This window comes from Poecile atricapillus, chromosome 4 (genome assembly GCF_030490865.1).
Source record: "Poecile atricapillus isolate bPoeAtr1 chromosome 4, bPoeAtr1.hap1, whole genome shotgun sequence".
NCBI classification, from domain to species: Eukaryota; Metazoa; Chordata; class Aves; order Passeriformes; family Paridae; genus Poecile; species Poecile atricapillus.
The window spans coordinates 46,808,875-46,818,292 of record NC_081252.1 but is presented as its reverse complement, the minus strand read 5'-3'; the positions used below and the strand labels follow the sequence as shown (position 1 = coordinate 46,818,292).

The 9,418-nt window shown below is 37.3% G+C and overlaps 1 protein-coding gene across 2 annotated transcripts in view; it reads left to right on the top strand.

Moving 5' to 3' along the window:
- The first annotated feature begins 9,247 nt into the window (after nucleotides 1–9,247).
- PCM1 (pericentriolar material 1) overlaps nucleotides 9,248–9,418 on the top strand; it is a 41,620-nt gene continuing 41,449 nt past the window's right edge. The window contains exon 1 of one of the 2 annotated variants that reach the window (XM_058837739.1): nucleotides 9,248–9,374. The gene's annotated coding sequence lies outside the window, so the exon portion shown is untranslated. Of the gene's footprint in view, nucleotides 9,381–9,418 lie in introns of both variants that reach the window. The other variant, XM_058837741.1, reaches the window with a different exon arrangement.

Genomic DNA, 9,418 nt, shown 5'->3' with positions numbered 1-9,418 from the left:
TGTCCATCACTCGAGGGCTTTAAACAAAGACTAGATGGCTAAAATACATGACCATGGTTCAGTTAAACAAGAATTATACACAGTGCCAAGTCAGAGATTTGTATTATTCAAGAAGTCTATATGCTACCCTTCATCAGTATGGTTTTGTAAAAATAAACATACTAAATACAAGACTTTCAAAGAATTTACAAATGGACATCATGTAAGCACAAAAAGGAAGAGAGAAATGTCTTTTTAGACCTGTTGAATACATTCAATACTGAAAACTGGCAAATGTTTGTGAGAGACTGGAGGAGATGGCTGGTTTGAAACATTTCAGGCCCGTGTATGGGGAAAGGGGCAGACCAAGTCTTGCCCTGGCAAGGCTCCACACACCGCATCCCTGGGTCCTGTCTCCCAGCCCCTACAGGGACTGCCAATCCCTGGCAAACCAGAGGCCATGCTCCACGGTTTGCCCCTGGAGACCTCAACCCAGCTCCTGAGTGGCTACCAGTCCAGAAGTCCCACCTGGGGAAAGGGCCCAGGAAAGCCAAAATGTACTTAAGCCAGAGCACAAGGCACACATATTGTCTTGACCCTACCTCCCTTAGGTTTTGATCAGCTGAAACACTGATGGAACCAGGAGTAGTAGCTATTTATGTTATTTTCTGTATCTCCTCTCCCTTTTGCTTTCTTCTTCCCCTAATTCCCTCTTCTCAAAGTTTGAGTAACTTAAAATCAGGTGGGTTGGAGTTTTGGTTAAATGGGCTTAGAGTTTGCTAAGTTATTGCTTTGTGAAATGCTTTATGTTGATTGAATGTAGTTTTCAACTTTTGCCTAAGTTCCCTGATTTTATGAAGACTGTCAGTAAAATTTCTGTTGTTTTTATGTCTTGAAGAATATCTTGCTGATACTTGCTACCATGCATCTGACTCGGGGTACATAAAAGAATCTTTGTCCCTTTTAAGAAATTCACTAAGTGAGATCTGAGGCTCTACGATGTCAGAGACCTTAATGTGGTCAGTAAATACTGGTTGTTCACACAGGTATTCAGATCTGCTGTTCTTTGAAGGATTTGCACTGAAATAAAGGAAAACAGTGCAAGGATCATTAATAACCTTTCAATAATTTTTTCATAGAGTATATATAAAGGATAAAATGCTGGTTTTCACTTCTACTAAATCAAGATGTTTATACTTCCTCCAATCAAAGTAAAACTATTCAGTTGTATTATACCCACTATATACACATATTTTTTTTATTTTTTTTTTATGTTTAAAAGAAAAAGTTAGGACAAGAAATCAGTAGTCTTTTTTTCTATTATATTAGCACTTTCAGCTAAGTACCTCTCCAGGTATTTTAATCTGACAGAAGTTTAACAATTTAAGGCAATCCCAGACATGGATACCAGCTGGCAATGGGTGGAATGAGGGCAGATCTTAAGAGATGGGCTTATTGGATGAAAAACTAAGTAACCTGTGCTTGCAGCCCAGAAAACAAATGGAATCCCAAGCTGCATCAAGACACACATAGCTGGAAGGTCAAGGGAGGTGATTCTGCATCTCTACTCCACTCTCATAATAATACCCCACGGAGTATTGCATCCAGCTCATAGGCCAGCCTGCAGAGGAAAGACATGGCTCTGTTGGAGCAAGCCCAAAGGAGGCAACAAAGACAATCAGAGGGCTGAAGCACCTGTTCTGCAAAGACAGGATGAGAGAGATGGGGTCATTCAGCTTGCAGAAAAGCAGGATCCAGGCGGATTTCATTGCAGCCTTCCAGTACCTAAAGGTAGCTTACAAGAAAGTTGGAGAGAAACTTTTCTCACCAGCATGTACAAATAGGACAAGGGCTAATGGCTTTAAGTTGAATAAAGAACAGGTTTAGATTAGATATTAGGAAGAAAATCTTTACTTGAGGGTGGTCAGACACTGCAACAGGCTGCCCAGAGAAGCTGTGGATGCCTCATTGCTAGAAGTATTCAAGTTCAGGTTGGATGTGGCTTTGAACAACCTGGTCTGGTGGAAAGTGCCTCTGCCTATGGCAGAGAGGTTGGAATTAGATTATCTTTAAGGTCCCTTCCAAGCCAACTTATTTAATGATGCCATGACTGTAAAATCAGCAAATGCAAGATAATGTATTTGTAATATGATTTGTTATCATTCAGACTCAAAAGAAGTTGAAAGCATACAATAAGCTTTCAAGGAACCATGGATTCTTCCCTTCTGGGTTGTTACACAGGTGTTAAAAATGAGAAAAGGTATAACCTTTATAGATGATGTGTATGATTTTTATTCAGGAAAGTTTTAAATAACCTTCAACTGTCATTATAGAAATATGGAAGGGTCAAAGATTGTACAACCACAACATGGTAACTGTGTTTGTCAAAATGTACTTTTATTCTATCTGTTATAAATTAATTCATTTATGCTCTTCTTTGTATTGTTTTCATTTGTGTAATTCTAGGAACAAAATTGACAACATGTAATGTATTTCATTCTAGGATTTGCTGAGATTATATATTTGAAAATGTGCCTCCAGCACTGTACATCCACCGTAAGAAATGGTCTTTCAAATGTGCTAAGTTGTTATAATAATAAATTGAAAATACTTTGAAATAGAATATGATGTTTGGTTTTATAACTTCGATGCTAGGCTCTTTTTCCTGAGGGGTAAAAGCAAATAAAGAAACAACCCCAAAGCCCATCCTAACCAGCTCTACAAAAACATGATGTCTAGGTAAACTCAACTTTGGGGGATTTTTTATATGAAATAGTAATGATATGGGGGCTCCCATACCAATATGTTGTTTCTGAAACAGAACAAAGCTGAAATAAAAGATAAGCCAAACTTGGCTTTATGACTAAAAAACTCTGCATGTTAATGTTTTTAAAGCAGCCTTCTTTCCAAAGGTGTATATTTTTTTATAGACTGGCTTAAGAATTGCATGTTGTTTTTTCAAGGAAATCCAGTTAAGCAGTTATCCTAATTTACCTAATTTATCCTAATGTGCCTGTTTATCACATGCTATTATATCTTCTCTTTTTAAGTGTATTCTACAAATAAAAGCATTGTGTACGAGACTCACACACATAATGCTGTGGGGGATTGTAAAGCTTATGGATGTTAAATGCCTTCCAAGAGCAGGCTACTGATGAAAGTGAGCACAATCCTATCTGCTTAAGTGGAGTTACTTTAGATTGTTCAACATTACACTTCAACTGTATTTACATAAGAGATGATCCACATATCCAAGATAATAAAATGATAAAAAGCTACACTGGATTTAATCAACAGTTTGGACTGCTGTAAAAAATTTAAGCTTTTAAAAGTTACAAACAGTTACTAGCTGTTAATATTTTATGTTTCTTTAGAGACACCTAATAAAAACCAGAGCCTATCATACTTACTTCTACATTAATAGATTCTGTGGATTTCTTCTTCCTAAAGCAATTTGGAATTTCAGTATTCCTTTGAAATAATCTGTATCAGTTTAACTGAGTCCTACTCAGTCAAGTGACAGCCACTTTCTTTAGTGTACTGTCTCATTTACATACAATAATCTTGTACAAGAATATTAGAATAGCTATGAAACAAGATCAAATTTAAAATGACATGCTCTTGGCAGTACAAATCCCTAAAGTTCATGAGATGTTGATGACTGACCTCCTCGAGGGAATTCCACTTATTCACGGGGAAGTATATGAACTATATTAAGAAGTTCTTTTGTACCAAACACAACAGGAATCCACAGAAGAAAGCAGGATCATTATCCACTATTCCAATTCTCCACCTAGTTACTACTATTTGCTGAGGGTTACTGATTTTTTTGTCTTGGTCTGGGACATTGTTTCTTTCTTCCTGTATTTCAGCTTCCACTTTGTTCATTATATTGATTATTAGTAATATTTTACTTTTTCAGTGTCAGATGAGTCAGAGTCCTACAAGACACTACTTTGCTTACATTTGGACAAATATGAAGCTTCATAATATTTAAAATTTCTTCAATTTTTTAGCATGCTGTCTTCAAAATGTTTGTTACAATCCTAATGAAAACAGTGGTAGAAACAAGTTGCACCAAAAGTACAGCTATCCATCGATAAACTTATGAAGATTTTGCCATATTTATATATTCATCAAACAGTGCACATAGTGACCAGGGCCTATTATTTCAACCTGTATATATGTTTCCTAAGTATATGATCTCTAAAAGTTACATAATCACGTGATCAATTTGAAAAGTTACATCAATAAATGCAATTCCCTAATGAGATCAAGAGATAAGCAGGAAAGAACTTCTTACCTATTCTGAAGAAACAGAATGAAGGCAGCTTATTTTTTCATGTTTAGATAAAATATACAAAAAATAAATCCAAGTTTTTAAATAACTTACCTCATTTTTGTGCAGTGTTTTAAGAAACAGGTGCATAATTTAGTAATCTCATAATCTGTCATTTCAGATATATAATATAGAAATGAGCAACATATCATTATCATGAATAATAAGACCAGTAAATTCAACATATTTAGACATTATTTTATCAAACACCAAATATGGGAAGAAAATTCCCAATTCTTATTAGAAATGAAAAATGAGCAGTCCCTTCCACCTTTTCCAATAGGCAGTAGCAAAGACAGTGCAACTAGCATAGATGGAACACATCACAGAGTTAAAGACTTAACAAACAACTAGGTCTGTACACATTTTTGCAGAATATAGAAAAAGAGTGGACTCAGAGAAGGCCCACAGTAATACTAAAAAACCCAAATTCTCACAGTTAGTTCCATTGCTGGTGTTTGTCTTCTATTCATCACACTCAAAATAACAAAAAATACTAATTAAACTGTGTTGTGAGGAAATGTATCTGGCAAAGTGACCTGCTCAAGATCTTAGTGTGAGTGCCAAGAAAAGAACATGGCCCATAATCTTCTGCCTTATTTAGAAGAACAGCTTACATATCCCACCTTCTTCTGCCTTCTTTACACTGGAAGCTTCCTGCTGGCCTCAGTTTTCCTTTTGCCCTCTTCAAAGACATCCTTCTCCTATATTCTTCTTTTTGAAAAGTCTGGAATGTCTTTGGAAAGGTACACTAAATAATCCCTTTTCCTTGGTATTGATCAATTTAGTATTGTTGTCCATCTGTACCAGCCCTAATCAACAGTATAACTAGAACCACATAGTACCAAATCTCTACCATCAGAAAAATAAAGGAATTAGGAAAGTAATTTAATTAGGAATGTGTCAGAAAGACTTAGATTAAAAAGTTATTTAAAACCTCTCAAAATTACTCTAATTTAAATCCTTGCATATATATAGGTATGTATGCATACAGTCACTGGACTTGCAAGGCCATCATACTTGGTTATTTCCATACTTGCTACACTGGTATCACAAAAGCAAATATCTATTTCAAAAGCATTATTGCCAGAGGATAAAATGCAGAGCATCGTAAAATTAATCAACTCTGTGTAGCTACAGTGGAACTCCTTATAAAAACTTCTTTTTCTTAGAAGTCAGCACAATTGATTATGAACAGAAGGCCACATAATTATTTGGAATTTTTTCTTTTTGTGGCTTGGATGTTTGCTAACTGCTTAGTGGCTGTAAAATGACCCACAACTTCAGCGATCTCTTCCCATTTAAAGAAATATAAACACATATGGAAAAACATTAAGTGGCTTTCAAGAATTCACTGTAGCATTTATATGATAACTATTTTAACATTGGTATGTCTTCAACATACTGAAGCCATACAGTGTAGAGAAAGCACTTATGAATATACAGGAGTGACTGATACCAGATACATTGCAGATTGCTAGCTAGAAAGCAAAAAAATAGGAAGGAATACAATCTTTTCCTCTTAGCATTTTACTTTCAAATGAGAATTCTTGGTTCTGATCATTTCTGTATGTGTAGTGAAGTCTTATTTCTTTCATATTCTTGTTCTTTAAATCAATTTAGAGATAAAAAATTATGTGGTATTTTTAAGCTGTATCACAATTTCATTTTTTTCTTGCTCACTTTTTAATTCACTTATTTGTTCAATGTAGCACATATTTACATTGTGACTCCAGAAATCTAAATAATGTCTAAGTGGCTAGACAATATTGTCATATAAAACAACCACCCAAGATATTGTGATTTAAAGTTTGTTCCTACTCACTTTTCTGAAGAATCTGCAGATATACCTGGTTAAGTCAAATCTGTCACTTCAGAACAACTGAAGTATTTTGTTTCTTCTTGGATTATCTCCTTAGCTAAGGAATAAACCAGAGATACTAACAGAATACAAACAGAGGAAAAAAAAGAAAAAAATGGTCTGTATAATTAAGAGTACAATGTATCAAATATAATGTTGAATTAAAAAACATAGAGGGACATGCAGATTAAACCCTATTTGTATGTTGTTTATGAAAATTTATTTAATTTCTAAAGAGTGAAATAATACTCATAACCTTGCCAACTTCTGTGCTACATAAACCTCTTTTAAAATAGTTTTAAAAATAGCTTTTAATGGAATCTGACTTCAAAGAGGACAATGAGAAAAATGTGGTCTTAGGGCTTCTAGGCAGGGCAGCATTTGTGATACCTGGAGTGCATATAATAGCAAATATTACAGATTGGCGAGATAACAGCAGTACCAGGATGATTACTTTTTTGCACCCTTAAGGATGTGGAAAAGGTTTACGATGGGGATCCCGTCCATTCTTCATCCGAGATTTTTCCTGGGATCTGAGTAAGTTAGCTACTACCTATCTTCCAGGTATTCCTCTTTCCTTTACTGTTTCCAATGACTGCTTTGCTGAAGAGGATCATGAAAAATTATTTCCTTTTTGTTCCAGTTTCTTCACTAGTATTAAATTGGTGAATCTTGAACAAGCCTAAAGCTTGGCTTTGTGGTCTTAAATGCCTGTGCTTCTCCGTTTACATCTGCTTAACTTGTTATCAGACCTCATAGGGTTAAGTGGACACTTCATCTTCCTATATAAATCAACTTGAAATTCCTTGTTAATGCCTTAAAAGATCTATCCAATCTAAAGTTATGCAAAGAAAGAAAACATACCTTTAGTATAGTAACTTGGTAGTCAGTGTGTAACCATGTTATGGTAGACTGATAAATTTTGGCCAGCTTAAATTTTGCAAAAACCTCTTTGTCATAAAATCAGGGGGATAATGGACAACTCCTGCTTGAACCAAATGCTCGATTAATTACTATATTTGTTTCAGGGCCTTTCAAAATCTCTCTCCCCAGATGCTTTTCACGTCTTCCCTGTCTCAGTAAAACATTAATCTTTCACTTCTTGTCTCCAGTCCTTACATGCCTGTATTTTGTTTGCTTTCTTTCACTTCAGAATGATAAAGTAAAATTAACAAGATACAACCATGAGTTGTGTAAGGAGAATATAATTACGTCTCTGACATGGCTTTCAATCTAATTAAATTGGGCTATCTCAAAGATAATCCATTCAGTTCCTGTGAGGATGCACTCATTAGCATGTCTGCTGAGGGAAGTGCTTATAACCCCCCTTTGTAGGGGAGTTTAGTTGCTGTCTAGAGGCTCATTAGCATTGATATAGGACTTCCCCCCCCCCCGAAAAAAAAAAAATATTTATTTTATTTAGTTAACAAGACATTCTTTAAGCCATATAAGTTTTGCCATGTAATCATTCCCAAATGCTGAGATGTTATTTTACAGCAGTTGTGGAGAACCACCTACTGGAAATAATGCTTCTTGCAGTGTAAGCCACGATTCCTTCATGCCTGTTGTATCTTTTTGAATTCTCTAACCCAAATGAAAAATAACTGCTAAGTAGTGAGGAACCATTGCTAAAATAAACAAACAAAAAGAAAAAAACTCACACTAGCAAGTTTGCAGCCAATTCCAGAATAAGAGCAGAAAATAAGAGAAAAATCATCCTCCAAATGTCAAACAGGATTCAGAGTATCCTGAAGTACCTTATATGCTGTAAGCTCATACTGTGCTAAGGAAAACACACAATTATGACATATACAGGAGTACACTAAAATACTCTATTGTTACTGAAGCATACTACAGTCAATTTGATTTTTGTTTCCTTAACAAAATATTATTTTTTTTTTATGTAAGTTTGTTTGGGTTTGGATTTTTTTTTTCTGCAGAAAGCAATAGGAATGAGGGAGCTGTATTTTAATAAGGCATAGCAAAAAAAAAAAGTTTTTTTTTCTCTTTAGCAAAATAAATTAGTGTAAGTCCGATTATGGGATGGGGACCAACTACATTTCCATGTTATAGAATGTTTCCCTAGCAGGATCAGTTATGAGGCCTATGTGAATGTTAAATGCTTTTGCTTTAGAAACTCAGTGTAATGGAGATGCTGAAAATGCTGGGCTTTTCTATTTTGGCAAAGGACCATCTGCCCCAAATGAAAGTCATAGAAATGATACGAGGTTCACTGAAATAGAAATCCAGAGTGTGTTATCCAAGCCCAGTCCCCTGTAGGACCAACAGCTTCCTCCTGAGGGGAAAAGGAGGGGTAGGCACTGATCTCTTCCCTGTGGTGACCAGTGACTGGGGCCCAGGGAATGGCCTGAGGTTGCACGAGGGGAGGTTTAGGTTAGATTAGGAAAAGTGTTTTATCCAGAGGGTGGTTGGGCACAGGCTCCCCAGGGAAGTGGTCACAGCACCAGCCTGACAGAGTTCAAGAAGACTTTGGACAACACTGTCAGGTCCATGGTGTGGCTCTTGGGGTGTCCTGTGCAGCACCAGGGTTGCTACCTACTCAGCATATTCTGTGCTTCTAATAACAGCTTCGGTTAAATACCAAGCACAGCACACGGGCTTTTATGTACAGCTATTGTTTTTAAATGAAAAACCCTCTATTTATATTTTTTTCCCCAAAGGAAAGTATAAAGAACCTAGATGAGTAAACTCCGTGCCACAAATCAAGGAGCAAAACACGCCGAAGGCTGACAGGAACAGAGTAGTCGATACTGCTCCGAACGAGGGCAAGAGCTGATCCTTGTGCACCCTTAGGGTTTCGACGTGATTTTTCACTCGTCTTCCAATCAGGAAAAAGCATTGACAGAGTGCGCCGCCGTTTCCGTATTTTATTTTGTAAGAAAAAAAGACGCTCAGCAACTCCCCGCCGGCCGCACAACATCACTGGCTGCACCCGTCCTGTCACGGGGCGGAGCCGAGCCCTGAGTGGGAAACTACCACTCCCAGGGGGCATAGCCGCCGGCCCCGGGGGCGTCGCGCTCCCCGCACAATGCACGCTGGGAGTTGGAGTTTCTTCGCCCACCGCTCCTCTCCCGACCGCCCCGGCGGTTGCGCGGGGATCCTCGGGCGCCCCGCTGTCCGGGTCGGGCGAGGCGCGCGCAGTGCGGAAGGGCCTGAGCGGGCGGAGGTTACCAGGTAACGGTGAGTGTCTGTGTCTGTGTCTGTGTCTGTGTCCGTGT